The sequence below is a fragment of the Tamandua tetradactyla genome, chromosome 5 (genome assembly GCF_023851605.1).
Source record: "Tamandua tetradactyla isolate mTamTet1 chromosome 5, mTamTet1.pri, whole genome shotgun sequence".
In the NCBI taxonomy this organism is placed as follows: domain Eukaryota; kingdom Metazoa; phylum Chordata; class Mammalia; order Pilosa; family Myrmecophagidae; genus Tamandua; species Tamandua tetradactyla.
Genome location: NC_135331.1, coordinates 40,653,303 through 40,672,027, shown reverse-complemented (window position 1 = coordinate 40,672,027; position 18,725 = coordinate 40,653,303). Strand labels below are relative to the sequence as shown.

At 38.5% G+C, this 18,725-nt stretch overlaps 1 pseudogene; it reads right to left on the bottom strand.

Annotated features, from left to right (window-relative positions):
- Positions 1–4,326: 4,326 nt before the first annotated feature.
- Positions 4,327–5,390, bottom strand: LOC143682373 (dynein axonemal light chain 1-like; annotated as a pseudogene).
- Between the last annotated feature and the right edge of the window lie 13,335 nt (positions 5,391–18,725).

The window sequence follows — 18,725 nt, the reverse complement described above, 5'->3', positions numbered from 1 at the left end:
CCGCGATATGGGAGGGGAGGTCAGTAAGACACCATTGTGGTGCATGACGTCCAACTTTAGGAAAGCTTTTACTGATGACTGGGGAGTCAAGCTGACCCCTGGGCAACTTGGGAAGCTGTGTGAGCTAGAGTGGACCATGTCTAGGATAGAGTGGCTGTCTGAAGGAACTTTTGAATTAGAAAAGGTGAAGGCTGTTTATAGTGTAGTGTCAGGGATGCCTGGGCACCCAGATCAGTTTCCCTACATTGCAACCTGGCTGCAAGTTGCAAAGAAGAAGCCAGGGTGGATAAAGACTTGTTTAAATGGGCAGTGCCAGTGTTTCTCACCCAAGTGGCACAAGCATCCCATAAGAAGCCAAAAGGTAAGCTCAAGGTCCCAGTCCTGCCGTGTATACCAGAAGAAGACTCCCCACCTTGTTTCATGCCACCAACACCCAAGGCCCTGCTGAGCTCCTCCGCAGCAAGACCAGACCCACCCCCGAGCAGCCCAGAGATGTTGCCTGAGGCTCATGGAGCCCAGCCATCCCTGAACTCCCCGAGCCACGGCAACTGCAGCCCTGGCCAGGTGCGACTGCTCCACCTGCAGCCACAGTTGTGAGGCCTCTGAGAGAAACCCAAGGGCCACCCTGCACCAATGCCCAGGAAGACTTCCAAGAGGGAGAAGAGCCTTCGTGTATATTCCATTCACTCCTACTGACCTGCTAAACTGAAGAATCACATGCGGTCCTACCCTGAGAGGCCCCAGGCGATGATCGACCTTTTCCAGTCTATTGTCCAGATTCACCAGCCCACCTGGCCTGACTGCAGCCAGCTGTTTGTAACTCTCCTCAGCACTGAAGAACCCAGGCACATGGCATTGGTGGCACAGAAGCACCTGGAGGAAGGCACCCCTGATGGCACCTTAGACCCAGCCCAATATGCCACCCTCATTTCCAGTTGCCCAGACCTGAAATACCAATCGGTAAAATGTCCTGGAACTGAACTGTCTGATGGAAGTAGTATGGTAAAAAATGGAATACGTTATGCTGGGTATGCAGTTGTCACCCTGGTAGACATACTAGAGCAGAGGCCCTAGCCTCAGGAACATCTGCCCAAAAGGCTGAGCTCATAGTGTTCACCAGGGTCTGCAGTTGGCGGCAGGACAAGAAGCCAATATCTACAACTGACTCAAAGTATGTGTTCACAGCCCTACATGTACACGGGGCATTGCACAAAGAGCGAGGGGGAAGAGCAGCAAAGGAAAGCATATCAAGCATGGGCCAGAAATTCTGGCCTTGCTGGAGGCAGTCTGGGCCTCCTCCACCGTGGCTGCCATCTAATGCCATGGCCACCAGAAGGGAAACTCCTTAACTGCAAAAGGCAACTGCAAGGTAGGCTCGGCTGCCAAACAAGCGGCCCTGGGGCAGCTGGGGTTCCCTCCAGAGCCCAAACTGCTCTTCGCTCCCCTCATCCCCCACCCATTACAGTGGTGGAGAGAAAAGCTGAACTATTCCAAGTCAGAGGGCAACTGGTTAGTGAAGAAAGGGGAAAAAATGCCATGACAGATTGTTGGTCCTGTATGACGGATGCATCATTGTCCCCGAGAACCTGCTTGGCCCCTAGTGAAAAGTGTCCACCACCAAACTCACTTTGGGGAGAAAGCCCTCACCGCCAGTCTTAGTACTCCCCTCTACATACCCAAGCTCCCTTCCTGGGTAAAGTTAGCATATAAAAAAATGTGTTACCTGCCAAAGAAACTATGCCAAACAACCCAGCACCAGGATGGAAGGACTAAATAACCAGCTGGCAGGTCTAAGTCCGTTTGAAGACCTACAGGTGGACTTCACAGGGCTGCCATGGGCCCAGAGATATCGCTATCTGCTGGTATTCGTCTGCACCTTCTCAGGTTGGGTAGAAGCTTGGAAACAACCCAGGAGGTGGTGTGAGCCCTCCTATAAGACATCATTCCTCGGTACGATATGCCACGTACCATCAGCTCTGACAGTGGCTGCACTTTTGTATCCAAGACACTCCAAAAGCTAGCAAAAGCCTTGCAGATAATTTGGAAGCTCCACGCTGCCTATCGGGCTCAAAGCAGCAGGAAGGTGGAGCAGATGACTCGAACTCTAAAGGGACAACTGAAGAAAATCTGCCAGGAAACAAAACTGACCTGGGTACAGGCACACCCTATAGCTCTGTTTAGAATTATATCTGCCCTGACAATGAAAATAGGTTTCTCCCCCTTTGAACTCATATATGGAAGGCTGCCACCCCTTACCAAAGTATTGCAGGGAAACCTCAGAGAAATTGGGAACTTAAGCCTAACCCAACACTTGGTTCAGCTGGGACAAGTCCTAAGTGAGTTGAAAGGGAAAGCATTCGAAGCAGTGTCCGAGACTTTCAGCAGTTACTCCCCCCACCCCATACGTGAGTTTGCACCAGGGGACTTGGTATGGGTTAGGGACTGGAAAAAAGACTCCCTCCAGCCTCAATGGAGAGCCCCTTACTGTGTTATTTTAGCTACCCCAACAGCTGTCAGAGTTGCTGGGTTCATCTGTGGATTCAACACTTCCGGGTCAAGAGGGCCACCACAGACCACCCCTGGGGGTGCACCCTTGATCCTGAACAACCGATGCACTCATCTTCCAGAAGCCACTGCGCCCTTCTCCATCACAGCCGAGACCAGCTGACCAGCCCGCGACTGAGGCCTGAATGACAGCTGTTGCCCTGCTCTAACTCACCGGAAGCAGCGCGTCAACGCCCGGCCAAAGGTTGAACAGACCTCCGAGCCCTGCTTCAGTCACCCCCAGAAGCTGACTGATATACGAACGGCTGAAGCTTGAGGAGCTGTGAACCAGCCTCAGTATCCCCTTTTCCCATGCTTAACCTAACCAAACATTGGGAAAATGCAGGCACCTGGCCTCAGGCAGGCCCCCACAGGACTCTACTGGATGTATGAGCAAATGGCCTATAGACAGCTACCCGCTGGGTAGACTGGGTCATATGCAATAAACACCATTAAGCCAGCTTTTTCCTGGCATGGCAAGACTGGCTGGGATACCCTATGAAAATAAACTCCAGAAAGAAAACAAGGTATGGGTGATGCAACTGTCCACTGACATGGACAAGCATCAAAGAAGGGAATGTAGCAGGCAGGCCCCTGGCAGCAAGCTGGCCCCCTATTTACTCAGGCCACTTCCTCTTTGGGAAGTCTCCCAGCCCCAAGGATGTTTGAATGTGCACATAGGCAAGATAAGAGGTCTCTATAGGAGCCCCCTCCCCGTAAATGCTCATCGCCTCTGTAGAATCAGCTTTGCAATCTTTCTGGGTCTGATTGTCGGTACACAGCCAATCATCTCCCTTGAGCATCGCTTGTTACCATGTTAGGAAAACCTTGTCCCAAATGAGCCATTCTGCCTATAAAATCCTGTGTCAGCCCTGTTTGGGGCTCAGACTTTCAGAGGTGACTCAGCCAAACCCCGTGTGCACAGGCTAATGAAACTCGCTTCCTGAAGCTTCAGAGCTTTGATCCTGGTTCTTCCAGTGTTTTGTGTAATGTTCCTGTATGCAGCCTCATTCCTGGTTTTGCACATCATTGTAGAACCACTTCTTAAAGGAAAATATTACACACATATATAAATACTAGGTTTCACTTATTGAAAGTTAACAAATCCAGTCTTTAAACTTGATCTAAATTCCACAATCTAAATTCCAATTGACAGTGCACACATTTTGGAGAAAAGCAAATACGTAAATATAACATGGGATAGATGGTTTCCAAGACATTCATTTTTCCTATGTCACCAATAGCTTTCCGATTGGATTCTGGGATCTTGGTCCTAGGGCTGCTGTATTTACAGGAAGAACACTTCTCATCATCATGCTACCTTCTGGATCAAGGGCATGACAGTTTTGTGCTTCTGAATCATCAGGAGATGAACTTCCAGGAAGGATGATCCACAGATTCAAAAATTAAGCCTACCTTTCAAAATGGGAGGCTGAAAAACACTTTAATAAATTTAGTAATGATTCACAGCTGTTCTTTGTTGTTAAAAAAAGATTTGTCTATCAAGGTTTCAATAGATGGGGTCATGTAGTACATAACTAGGACTGAAAACAGAAAATGAAAATTTGTAGTTTCTAAAAAGAGGGTGAGAAATCGGTGTTATCTTTGGAGATAAGCAATGTTAAAGTAATTAAGAAAGAAAAAGATGGGGAGGAGAGATTTGTTTTATCTTCTTAAGGACCTTTTGCCCCACATAGAATCTTCAAAATAGACAATTATACAAAACTAATCTATTGTTCTTATAACATTTAAATAAGTTAACACAAAATGGAAAATATAGAGTTAGTTATCTTTTTCTTCATCCTCTTTAATTACTGGGGTATTGTTTGGGATGCAATATACCAGAAATGGTGGCTTTTACAATGGGGATTTATTAACTTACAAGTTACAGTTCTGAGGCCATGAAAATATCCAGCTCAAAGCATCAACAGGGTGATACCTGGACTCCGGAGATAGGCGTCTGGCACCCAGACACCTCTGTCACATGGGAAGGTACATGGCTATGGCTAACATCTGCTGATCCTTCACTGGGGGTTTCACTGCTTTCAGCGTCTGGCTTCATGGCTTCCTCTCTGAGCTTCTGTGGGTGTGCCCTTGTCTCTCAGCTTCTCTGGGGCTTCTTCTGAGCTGTCTGCGTTTTTATCCTCTTGTAAAGAAGTCAGTAGGAGGACCAAGACCCTACTCTGGGACACTCCACAACTGAAAGAACCTAATCGAAAGGTTCCACCCACAGTAGGTCTACATCCACAGAAACGGATAAAACAAACAAATAAAAAACATAATGCTTTCTGGGGTACCTATAGCTTCCAAACCACCAGAGGTAGCATCCACCTTTTTCAGTTTGGGCACTCTCCTGTTCTATCCAGCTCCCCTCAGAAGAGTATTTCTCTTCCAAGTGATTGTCTGTGAGCACCAGGTCCTCCAGCCATGGCAGTTCTGCCAACTTCGCAAATCCTGCCCAATCTTCCACTAGGTTATTGGACGTGTACAGAATCTTCCATTTCTTCACTACATGGATTCCTTTCAAATTTTCAATAAAATTGTAGGAGTTCCACGGTTCCTCTAATGTGCCCCCTATTGCTTCCAGTCCATTTAAGTTCTTTACATTACTTCTTCCTAAAGATAATATCCTCAAGTTTATTAAGCCACTCAGGTTGACAAATTTTTCAATGCAATTTGTAACAGTGAAAGCTTCCTGCAGTTAGCAAGCATGGACAAGGATACCTCCATCTTCCTGTTAGGGGAAATCTGGACATGAAGCCTTATCTCTTTGGCTTCAGATGGCTTCTAACCCATTTTCTCTTTCCATCGGCTAGGTTTTGTTTGGCTGTTGTTGCTTTCGCCATTTCAGCATTTACTACTTGTCTCTGCGCTGGTTGCTAGGGTCCATAGCAGCTGGAAATATTAAGTACTCTGAATGTTGATTAAAATTCATTGTATATTGTAAATAGTCACCAATATAAAACTCAATATAAAAGTCTTGTGGTACTATAAAACAAAGCCAGATTTTTACATTAATTCATAGAAGTATCTACAAAAGGCATAAAATCCTACTAATAATAATTTACCATGAAAGAGGATATTGTTTTGCAGAAATTAAATCTCTTCTAAAATTATGACTGTAGTACAGTTACTGAGTTTTTACAATATTATGAGGCTATTACTCATACAATACATCATGGCATCATTTGGTCTTCACTCTGTATGAACACATCACTTCATTAATTTTGCTTTGTTTTTTTCTTTCTTTTGACAGGTAAAGTTGTGTTATTTGATTCCTTTTTGATCATAAGGCAAATATTGTTACTAAAAATAATTTAATAGGACATAATATAATGTGGTTCTCCAGATAGCTTAGAATATACCTGTATTAATCCCTCTTTATAATTTTATCCAAATGAAACATAAAATTTGATAAATGTCTTCTTCTCTAAAAAGAAAGTTGCACAATCTCAGAAATCTATTGATCTCTATTGGTAAAATGTTGCTAAAGCCTTTTAACCTAAGAATTTATACAATATGGAGGGCAAAAACAATCAACAAATATAAGCAAATCTTCTTTCTAACTAGGGACAAAAATAGAAAATTATAGCAGATGACAATTGTAAGTATTTAGGAGGGTTCAGATAAAAAAAAACCTCACACGCTGCTCTTGGTATTGAAATTAGACTCAACTTTTCTTGGAAGCAAGTCAACATTGTATATTAAAAACTGTGTACATCGTTTGACTAAACTTCTGCTTCTAGATATGTATCCTAAAACCATTCTTAAGAAAAGTCACATGGAAACATCAATTAGCATAGTATTTGTAGTATGTGCTCAATAATGCTTTACACACATCCACACATTAGGCATGTACTTGTGTTAGTAAATGTGCTAGACATTGGGTATATAATGACAGGCCTTTGCCCTCAGGAAGGCATGTGGTAGAGACATATTAAAAATCACACAAACATGTGGCAACTCTGGCAAGTGCTATGTAAAGGAAATTTGAGAGCCTCAATAGAGATATTTAATATGGTCAAAGAGGGAAATAGTGGCTACTCTCAGAAAATGTCTCTTAAACTGGTACCTGAATGATGCACAGAAGCTAACCTAAAGAGAAAAGAAAGGTATCAAGCAGAGAAATAGCATGTGCAAAGGTCCTGAGGTGGGAAGAGGCATGGTGAATACAAGGATCGGATAGAAGACCATTGTGGGTGGAACAGCAAGAGAAGAAGGAATGTGGTGTGCAATCAGGCAGGAGGGGTATGAAAGCAGCAGAGTTTTCTAACTTTAAAAAGTTTTGTTCTTTTTCCCAAGAACTAAGGTTTTCGTTTAAAACTTTAAAGGTTTTTAATTCTGGGCAGAATTGTCTTTGGACAAGAATACGTAAGCTGTGTGGAGAATAGACAGTTGAATATTTATTAAATGAATGAAATGATTTATGATTGTGTTTATAGACTTTTTAAATAGTAGTGAAAAGTGGAAAATATCTTAACTGTACAACAATAGGAGTTTGTTTAACTGAACTTTAATATGTTTATACAATGAAATTTTTTGAAGCTGTTAAAGATGATAATCCTATAGAAGTATATTTGTTGGTATGAAAATAAATTTAGTGAAGAAATTATGACAATAAAATATCTTGATTTTAGCACAGACAGATATGTTCCTCACAAGAAAAATATAACCACTTATATAGACTATAAGACAAATACAAGTGCAGATAAGAGAAAAGAATAAACTCAGTGCTATCAAACCAATTTGTGGCCATTCTTTTTTTTTTAAGGTAACATAGAGCAAATTAATAGCATATATCGCCCTGATGTACTATCTGATCTACTTGGGAAATTTTATTTTCATTACTCCATGTAAAAATTAAAAAGCACACAAAATTAGAGATCATCAATATGAGAAATCATTTGACTAATAAATAAACGTACAGCTTTGTTCTGAGAGAATTACTTTCCTCAATAAACCTGTCCCTAGCTTCCTCAGAAGAAGGGGGAAAAAGGAGAATGCAATAATATTATTTCAGAATAAATAAATAATGGAAGAATTTCAGGACAGAATGTAGCTTTGCTCTGAACTATGTAACCTTCCTGAGATGGCAAATTGTTCAGGAACAGGGAATAGTTTGTCTTGTGAGCTTTCTTCCAATCAGGAGAAAAACAATCTGCACTTTTCTCATGGATTTCAACATATCTAATCATGTACCTGGTGGCAATCTAGAAAAGAAGAAACATATGAAAAAATTCATAAAGAATTTGTATATATTACATGCTCAGCTCAATTCCTATTTTCTACAAAAATTCTGAAATAAAAATATATATTTTGCATAAGAATTCATATTATAATTTACAATATATAAATGCAACCGAAAGAAATCAATTTTTGAATTATTCTATCAAGTCATTTTGCTTAAATAATTTCAAAATAGTGAAGTTTATTTCCATTTCTTTGTGGGTTTTTTTTGGTCACTAATGAGTTGTTTTCCATTTCAGGTTTTCTCTTCAAGTTTCATAATATATTTCAGAGTCAAAATAGATTATTAGGAGGTAACTGACTCTCTTTAAGCAAAGGTAAACTTTGAAAAAATCCAAACTTTGAGTTTAGGATTTGATTTGGATAATGGCAGACTACAGTATAGTTTGTGAATTGCTGAAGCTTTTGAGTAGAATGGACCTGGGTTTGAATCCCAACAAGTTCACCACCTATCACTTATCACTGTGTGATATTGGGAAATTTACCTTACTTTACCTAATCTATTTCAGATCATGTCAGTCCCTTGTTTAAAATCCTTCAAAGACTCCTCATTCTGCCTGGAACAAAATTTAAGATCTTTAAAATTGCTATGGCTGTCACATGATCTGGTCACTGGCCATCTCTGTGACCTTTTCCTTCTCATTCCCTACCTGCTCAGGTTCACCTCAGGACACCTGAACATGCTCTTCCCTTCACCTTTGTGCTGTCCCTAATGACTGTCCAACCCATCCATAGACAATCATGCATTGGCTCATACATTTTCTTTCATTTGCTGGTAACATATGAGGCAGCATTGGGTAAATATGGATCCTGCATACTTGCTTTAAAAGAATGAATTCTAGTCTGAGTTATTGTCAACATCATACTGTGAACAAGGAGGATGGTCTATTCAATGTACCTTATATGTTAGTCTTAATACTTCCGTTGTCTCAGCTGCCTAGTCTTAACATTGGTTAAGCAAGAGACAACCGATTTTGTTAGAGGTGGTAAGTGCCTGGTCAAATTTTAACTTTCTCAGCAACCATGAGGAATGTTTATGTGACACTGTTGTGGCCAATGGACGTAGAGGTAAGTGGGAAATTCAGGGAGAATGTGCACTTTTCTGATCAAGTAGAACCAGTGAATGCTGCTATTCACCTCTTCTTTCAGCGTCTAGAGTGAAGATGATAGCTGGAGCCGCAGCAGCTCTGTTATCTTACAATCAGGAGGGAAAGGCCAACACAATTTCCAGATGCAGCAGCAGTCCTGACATTGCTGAACCATAAACCAATCCCTGCCACTTCCTAGGAAGGACTTCTTTCTATGTGAGAAAGCAAACTACTGTTTCTCTAAACTTTTCTAAGTCTTATTTGTGGCTGTATGCACATGAAGTCATTGATAACCCAGTTTAATTCAAAGCATCAAAATCCATCATGAGCAAATTTATGCTGGTAACTTCAGTTTTTGTTGATTTGTAGTTTGGATTATATTTGACTTATAAATTAGTTTTTGTTTTAATTGTTATATAGATTCTAGAAGGGCAAGGAGTATGTATGCAGTTATTATAAAGAAACTACTCAGAAACACAGTTTTAGAGCAATAATCCTTGAAATGGAGTAAATATTTTGTTGAGTAAGGAGAAGAGTGGACCCCTAAACAGACGATGGCATTTTGCATCCTAGTTTTATTGTAACTGATCACAAGGGTTGGAAGTGTCAGTTTTCACATTTATAAGCCAGGGATTTTCTTACAGGGAATACAGGCTGCACAAGATGATTTTTTTCAAGTGTGAGAAGAAGATATCATTTACAAATTTCAGGTCATTATTTATGCATTTTCGTTTTTGAAAGTAATTTATTGTTCATGTTTTGTAAGAAACATATGTTACTAGTGTATGCATAGATTTTTGAGTAGAGGCTCAAAACATGTTAATGACAAGAATGTGTGACCAGAAAAGTTTGAAGACAACCACTCTAATGATTGCCTCAGCTGTAAATTGAAGGGATCAGTTTTAGACTCTACTTCATGAAACCCTACAGGTTCTTTGAAAGTGGTCAGGTTGGGGAAGAAGCCTGGGAAATGGGACGTTTGAGGTAATCAAGTCCACTAGGCAACAGGCTCCCAGCCCCTTTATACATCTGTTTTATATATGAGACTTCCGAGTTATATTTCTCTACAAGAATGAGTTCAGACACTTTAAAAAAAAGTTTGAAGGACACCTGAGTAGATGAAGTCTGAGGTCTCAACAACGTCTGTCCTTTGATCATCTGGATTCTCAACTGCCCTCCATTCCGTTGGCAAAACTGTAACAAACATTAAACACATTTATAGCAAATTTTCATGTTTGAACTTTGTATTATGGATTCTAGGCTCATGGATATAACAATACAATTAATGATATGAGGCATAATTGTAAGAAGACTAACAATATATGAGCAATTTAAATGGTGGATATAATGTGTAACGGCAGTTGAGAATAAGGACAGCTCTTTTCCAGGTGGAATAACAGTGAAAGGTACATTGTAAGGCACCCCTGAGACATACTACCAAATGCCACATTTTATCTTTAAGCAACACACTAAAATTCTTGTATTCTATAGGACTCAATTGTAAAGTTGGCTGATGCAAATGACTATTTTTGCTGGTGATAGACTGAATTCTGGTTTTGATGAGAACCAGTTCTAGACCCAGTTGCCTCATAAATGAAGAAAGCCATGTCGTCATAAGTGATTTTACTTGTTTACCTATTTATTTCTGGGAAGTATATACAAATGCAACATTTCTTGGATTCTCTCTTCTCCATCTACTTCACTGGAATCAACCCAAGTAGTTTTTGAAGTTTAAATGAGGAAAGAAAGCAGTGTGTGGTTGTATGTCTGGCCAAGATTTTATGTCAAATTCTTGGCATGAATCATAAACAAGTAAGAGAGAAAAATAAAATATAAAGAGTTAGGACTCTTACTACCGGCGATTCTGAGTGACTTCCAAAGTCTGTTAATCTGTTTCAGATTACAAAATAAGTAAGCAAACATGTACGCTTTTTGTAGGCAATGCCTTTTCACAATATTGTGCTGTGGAATTGTGGGAGAGTTGGAAATGATGGTTTTGTAATTGTACCTGGTTCTGCATAGCAATGGCCTGGCTTTGTCATTTCAGGAAGGTTTGGGATGCACAGTGGGAAGAATCACATTCTGCCTCTATCTGTACCCATGGAAGCCATTTGAGGGGACATGGCATCCTGAGTTTATTGACAGAGAAGTTTTGCAATTAGCCTTGCCTAGCTCCTTATTTTCCTAAGCTAATTATAGCTTTCCTTAGTCAAAGAGAGAGTCATTCTCTTTCATTCTTTGCTAGAGAGCTGAATACCAAAGTTGAATGCTTTATGAACTTCACTTACAAAACAATCCACCTTCCTTTTTTATAAATGGGTATTGTCCTGTTCTCAGTCAGCCTAAAGGCCTCCACACAGAAGCTGTGAATCAAGAAGGGAATGGAAATTAAAACAATATTTTATTGTCGTTACCCTAAAATGTGCCATTATAAGCAGAGGCTTTGAGGTCTGTGTGTGTTGTGTGTGTGTGCGTAGGTAAAGCCAGAGCCCCAGAAGGGCCTCACATTTAGACTTTTGTTATAAATGAAACATTCAAAGAAATGCAAATACAGAATCACAGACATATCCTGAAAAGTTTGGTGAAAGATGCTCACCATGTAATTTTTACATGTAATAGTAAAATTTTACTATTTTATTATTATTATTACTACATAATCTTTTAAACCCTATTTTAACATTTAAAAATTGTTCATCTTTGTGGGGACCTAGAAACATCCCCACAAAAATGAAACTGGTACTTATCGAGCTTTGAGGAGTTCTAACGATGGGTTGACTTGTTGTATCTTGAGCAAGCAATGTCTGATTTCCTGTACTTTGTCTCAGAAATTATTTCTCTTCTCAAGATTGCAAACCCACCAGAGAAGCAATAGCACTATTTGTCTCCTCCTGTGCTTCCCTGAATGAGGAGGGGAGTGAAAATGCTTAAAAAACCAAGTAGAGAAGCAGAAAAGAAGTTGGAGGAAGTGGTAAAAAGCTGACACCACTGATGGCCACAGCTCTGCCACTCAGCACTCACGATAACTTTCTTTTCTTAGAGGAGAAGCAGCTCCTGCTCACGTACACAGTCTGCAAGCCTCTAAATGGCCATTGCACAATTTGAGTAAAGAAATCATCAAACATCTCTTTGTGAAAGATCCCCTGTCCTCTCCATTGATAGCAAGTGAGCTTTCATGGTAGAATTAAGGCAACCTGAGACCAAAAGGAGAGGCAGGAGGTTTTGTCTGTTTTCGTCACTCAAGCAGCACAGCTTCTAGACCAGCACTGGAGTTAGGGCAATTATACAACTTATCATCCAAGCGGGTCCTGTTGCCTGCAGCAGATGCTAAAATAGATGGAGCACAGGTCCTCTCTGCAAGCTGGAGATATTCACACAGTACTACGTGGAATTAATTATTCCTTGAGTGAATAACAAATGAGCAGAAATATAGCCCAGCATATGCTTGTTTGAAAGACTGTCATGGAACAAAAGTCATTCTGGATGGTGCTATATGGCAATCCAATGGCAGGAGTTATGAGATGTGTTTCATTTCTTTATAAGGTCTGTTATGGATTTGAGATTCTAGGAAAAGAGTCTGCAGCCATTTAAAGTATCAGAGAGTAAGGAGTATTGCCTGTGTCAGAATGTAATAATTCAAAATATCCTCAAACTATAAATTTTACATTTATTTTCAAATGAATATTTATCTCAAATTAAGTGTGTGTGTATGTATTAAACAGAAGGGAGCAAGATTATTAAAAAAAGAAGAAGAAGAAAAGCAATGCTGTAGAATAGGTTCTGGAATGAGAATATAAAGATCTGAGATCTAGTCCTGCTTCTTCAATTTATCCTGAAATATTAAACAACTATTTACATTTCTATATTCATTCTTTCTATAACAAATAAAGAAGTTATAATCTCTGACTTCCAATCTCCACTCAACCCACTTAACTATTTCATAGGGTAGACAGATACCAAATGGTTTGTTTTAAAGAAAAAGTGACAAATTTTAGGTAAAATAAATAAATAAAATTAAAACCCTTCTGTGTTAGTTAGATTCTGTTGTCAATTTGGCCAGGTGAGCATACCTAGTCTTGTTGCTGCAGACATAAGCCAATGGTACGTGAACCTCATCTGTTGCTAATTACATCAGCAGTCAGCTAGGAGGCATGTCAGCTGCAATGAGTGACGTTTGACTTAATTGGCTGGTGCTTAAATGAGAGAGCACATCACAGCACAGCCTAAGCAGCTTGGCATTCCTTATCTCAGCACTCGCAGCTCAGCCCAGGCCTTTGGAGAGGCAGGAAGAAGTCACCCCGTGGAAAGTTGTTGGAACCCAGGGGCCTGGAGAGAAGACCAGCAGAGACCATCCTGTGCCTTCCACGTAAGAAAGAACCTCAGTGGAAAGTTAGCTGCCTTTCCTCTGAAGAACTAACAAAATAAATCCCCTTTTATTAAAAGCCAATCTGTCTCTGGTGTGTTGCATTCCGGCAGCTAGCAAACTAGAACACCTTCTTTTCCAAAAGCCAAGCAGAGATGGATGATTTTTTTTTTAAAGGGGTGGGGACAGGGAAGAAAATTTAAAAAAGAAAAATAGTTGGTTCAAATGTAAAGTAAACATCTTCTCACACCAGAAATGGGTCATGATGTGACATGGCAATCAAGATTCTAGTTAGGTTTGCTGCACTTAGAGTCCAGAAATCGGTCCCTTCAAAGCAAAGAGAAACAGAAGTACCCACCTCAGACAGGAAACGGATCAATCTCACTGCTGTGGCCAAGGACTGAGTGTGACTTTCCTGGTTTTACAGGAGGTTGAAAAAGTCTACTCCCAATTACCATACCCTATTTGGAGTTTGAGTTCTTGGGAGATACAAGCCCAAGGTTGCAGAGAAATAACCGAGCTTCTAATCAGGAGCAGAGGCCTGCTGAGTCAGAAGCTGGGTCTGCAAACCTTTAAGATCACTGTGTGCAGTAATTCTGCCTTTTAAAAAACACATCCTAGACTGAGGATGCAGAGAGCTGAGTATGAGCAAGTGCAAAACCTTTAAGGGCATGGAGGAGAAGGCAAACAGGGTAACTGAGGGGGAGAAACAAGCATAAGAATTTTCCAAATTAAAATCAAATGGCAAGCACAAATTCCAAAACACATTTTAAAAATATAATGCCAGGGAGGACAAAATAAAATCAACAATTGGAAGAGAAATTCAATCCAGATTAATTGGATTTTTTTTATTAATTAAAAAAAAATTAACTAACACAACATTTAGAAATCATTCCATTCTACATATGCAATCAGTAATTCTTAATATCATCACATAGATGTATGATCATCATTTCTTAGTACATTTGCATCGATTTAGAAAAAGAAATAGCAAGACAACAGAAAAAGAAATAAAATGATAATATAGAGAAAAAAATAAAAATAAAAAATACAAAAAATATATATAAAAACAGAACAAACAAACAAACAAAAAAAACTATAGCTCAGATGCAGCTTCATTCAGTGTTTTAACATAATTACATTACAATTAGGTAGTATTGTGCTGTCCATTTTTGAGTTTTTGTATTTAGTCCTGTTGCACAGTCTGTATCCCTTCAGCTCCAATTACCCATTATCTTACCCTATTTCTAACTCCTGATAGTCTCTGTTACCAATGACATATTCCAAGTTTATTCTCTAATGTCGATTCACATCAGTGGGATCATACAGTATTTGTGATTAATTGGATTTTATAGAACAATCTGGCAAGAATGTATAAATAAATATGCTATGGATTTCCAAAGAATTAGAAAATATCATTTCCTTTAAAAAATTTATAAAAGAAAACCAGTTAAAAGGAATAAGAAAAGGAAAATAAGAAAAACACTACTTAAAGTCTTGAAAATGAAAACTACAATCATTAAAATGGAAAAATGTAATAGATAGGGAAATTTTAAATGGGATATGGTTGGTTCAGAAATTAATAAACTGGCAAAGGTAAAGATTTAAAGATGTGAAGTGAAGAAACATCACAGATAAACTGAAATGTTCCAACATGGATTAAATAGGAAATTCAGAAGGACAGACTAGACGGAATTGAAATCATACTCCAAATGCAACCAGGATAAATAAAAACAAATTCACACTTTGACGCATTCTACTAATACCTCAGATCATCAACAATAAACAGATCCTCTAAAAACTGCTGGAGAATAAAAGATATTTTGCTTACAAAGGAATACCATTGAAACTAATAGCAACAATTTTTTCCTGATTTATTTGTCATCATTTCATGCCAGAAGTTAGCAGCAGAAAATATCTTAAGTGATAAAGGGAAAAAAGCTGTGAACATAGACTTCTACTCCCAACTGAATCTCCTTTACTTAAGAGTAAGACAAATATTTAAGAGCAAACCAACTGGCTGTCAATGGTAAAATAACCTGAATCCATAAAAATTGTGGGACTATAATCCATGCAAACTTTAAAATCTGTTGTATGACTACTTGTAAAACTATATGTGGAAATTTATTACTTTTTTGTATATATGCTATTTTAACAGAAAAAAAAAGTTAAAAAAAAAGTGAATCCAGAGGAAAAGTATTAAATATATGAAATGATAGTACATGTTAAAATTAGCAAAACATGTTTGAGATATTAATTATTCACTACTGAAACTAACATTAAATCATTTTTATTTGATTAAAAGAAGGCAAAAATGTAATTCTAAACTGCAGTGGTGGGACTAAAGTTGTTCAATGATGCTGTAAGACATAACAAAATTCTCATTGTGGTCAGAAGGCTAGAGAAATATTGAATACAGATTTGTATCTAACTTACATATGTTAGAGTAATCCTAAAAGTATATAAAGAAAATCGGTAGTTTCCAAGTAAACAATTCTGTCACTACTCACAAGAAAGGCAAATGGATAAAACTATATCATTAAAGATAGAGATTATTGATTTGAAAAGAAAAGAAGTCGAATCTAGTAAGTCAAGCTTATAAGAATCATTCCTAAAGCAAAAATCACACAGAAAGCCTGAATAAAAAGAGATGGCAAAATATATATCCTGAGAATATTAACCAAAAATTAGTATAGCAATATTAATATAAATTAAAATAGAGTTGAATTTAAAAAGCATTCAGAATACAAAATCCATACTAATAAAAATAAGACATAATAATCATGAACACATATACATTTAATAATATAGCTTCAAAATACATGATAATAACTGACAGAGATAAAAAGAGAAATGGACTAATCAAAATTCATAATGGAAAACTGTAATACATTCTCTGCCTTAAAACATCAAGTGGACCACATAAAGCAGTAAGGGGCTTAGAGAGGGGGTCACCAACACAGACCGTTGTGATAACCCCCTAACTGCTCCTCCTGCTTCCACTCTTGGCCCCACTGCAGTCTTTCCTCCACTGGGTAGCTAGCATGCTCTTTTAAAAAGTGTAAAAGAGCTCATGCCTCTCCTGTCTTCAGAACCGTAAGTAGCTTTCCATTACGATTAGATTTAAACCCACATTACCATGGTCAAAAAAACCTCATACTCTCTTGCCCCTGCCTTTATCTTTGATCTTGTTTCTTGTTTTTTTAAATCTTATTTCCTAACTTTTCCATTCTTGATCACTTTTCTAGCCTCACTGATGTTCTTGTCACTCCTTGAACCCTTCAGGACCTTTATTGTGCTGCTGCCCCTTTCTGGAATGCCCTTTCCCAAGATCAGCAGGTGGTTCACCAAAACCATTCTTGCCAATCTAAAGAACACATGGGGCTTCATCTGAGGTTCTACAAAGGTTCCATGCCACTGTGATTACTTGCTAAAAACCTACAGCCTCCAGATGGGGTCCTAGGCCAGTTAAGTCCTGCAACCCAGAGAGGCCAGTCTCTCCATGATATCAACCAGTTCCATCCCCCTATCCCATATTATTGATAGCTTTTTTCAACATGAAAAGTTAGAACAGGCGTAGCCCAAATACTCCTAAAGCCTGGGAGAAAGATCAACAGAGAGGAAAAAGTTATAGCAGAGAAGATAGAACTTATAAGTATGGGTGCCGCATCATTTTATTGATATTTCTTCTAGTCTCCAGTGTCTTGGAGCAGCTAGAAGGAAAAACTTAAAATTGTAGATGTGACTGAATTGCTGCAATCTCATGATGAAACTTGAGCAGATGAATTGCTTCTTATGGATGAGCAAAAGAAAGTAGTTTCTTGAAATGGAATCTACTCCTGATGATGATGTCACAAACATCATTGAAATAGCAACAATGATAACATTACATCAACTTAATTGATAGAACAGTGGCAGGTTTGAAAGGATTGACTGATTTTCAAAGAAATTCTATTGTGAGTAAAATGCTATCAAACAGCATCACATACTGGAGAGAAATCTTTCGTGAAAGGACAAGTCAATAGATGTGGCAAACTGCATTGTTGTCTTATTTTAAGATATTGCCGCAGCTACCCCAAACTTCCGCAAGTACCAACGTGCTCAGTCAGCCCCCATCAACAGCAAGGCAAGACCTTCCACCAACAAAAAGATTACCTCTTACTGAAGTCTGAGATTTTGGTTAGCTTTTTTTGCAACAAAGTAATTTTTATTAAGGTGTGTGCATTGTTTTATTACACATAATTCTATTTCACATTTAATAGACAACAGTACACTGAACATGACTTTTATATGCACTGGGAAACCAAAAAATCTGAGTGGCTCACTTATAATGCAATATTCACTTTATTGTGGTGGCCAGGAACCAAACACACAACATCTCTGTGGTATGATTTATATAAAATAGGCTTGTATGGTTTTTATGCTACTTTCAAAGTCTTTTTTTAACATTGGATATGATGATAAATCTGGAAATTATTTTTTGTGCCTGAAGTGAAGTATGGATCTAACTTTTTCTTATATTAACATCCATTTATCCCAACATCATTTGATGAGACTATATTTTATCATTCACTACATACCCTTAACAAACAGCTGTATCTTTGGTATCTCTGTCTTTCTCAATTGTTGACTTTTTCTTTTGTCATATTATATTAAGTACCTAGTCCTATAATACATTATACTAACCAAGAGATAAAGGGTTCTTTATCAATCTGTTCTTCTTCTTTCAAATGTCCTTAGCAATTACATTTTTTCTTTCAATTTAAAAATTTTCCCTTGAAGTTTTGAAAATTAAATATCTTGCAATAAACTTTTAGAATTGCATTAAATTTATAGATTAATTTTGGGGAATTTTCTACAACAGCGAATCTCTCTATCCAGGAAAAGAGCATACCATTTGTTTGTTCTATTTTAATGTCCTCACCAAAGCTTTTACAAATGCCTTCAGATCAGTATTGCACTGTCTAGAAGAATGTAATTAGATGTAAAGGCTCTCAGTTCTTAGAGTATGATATAGCAATTGATTCTATTGTATCCTTTTGACCAATAATACTTTAACTTAGGGGTCATCCAGTTCTTTTCAGTGAGACACACTGTGGCGTTATCTTGCCCTTATGACTGTCAGTCTTTCATTCATTCAGTTATTCAAGAAATACTTATTAGGGCTATAATTCACACTGAGTAAGCCCCGGTTGCAAAGGAAGACAAACTGGCTTCTACTTTCAGGAAGCTTACAAATCTAAGACGTAGAAAGGAAAAAGAAGAAATCCAAAAAGTAAGCAAGAAAATACAAGAAAAAGTAGGACTGAAGGGAGAGAAAGGAAACCACCGACTGCCTGTTATGACCCAAAAGGTAACACTCATTTTCCTTTTTCAATCCATGTCAATGCAATGCAATATCATAAAATTCAATAAGGGCTATACAATAAACTTAAATATAATAATAGCATTATTCTTTCAGCAAGTATATACTTAAAAATACTGTG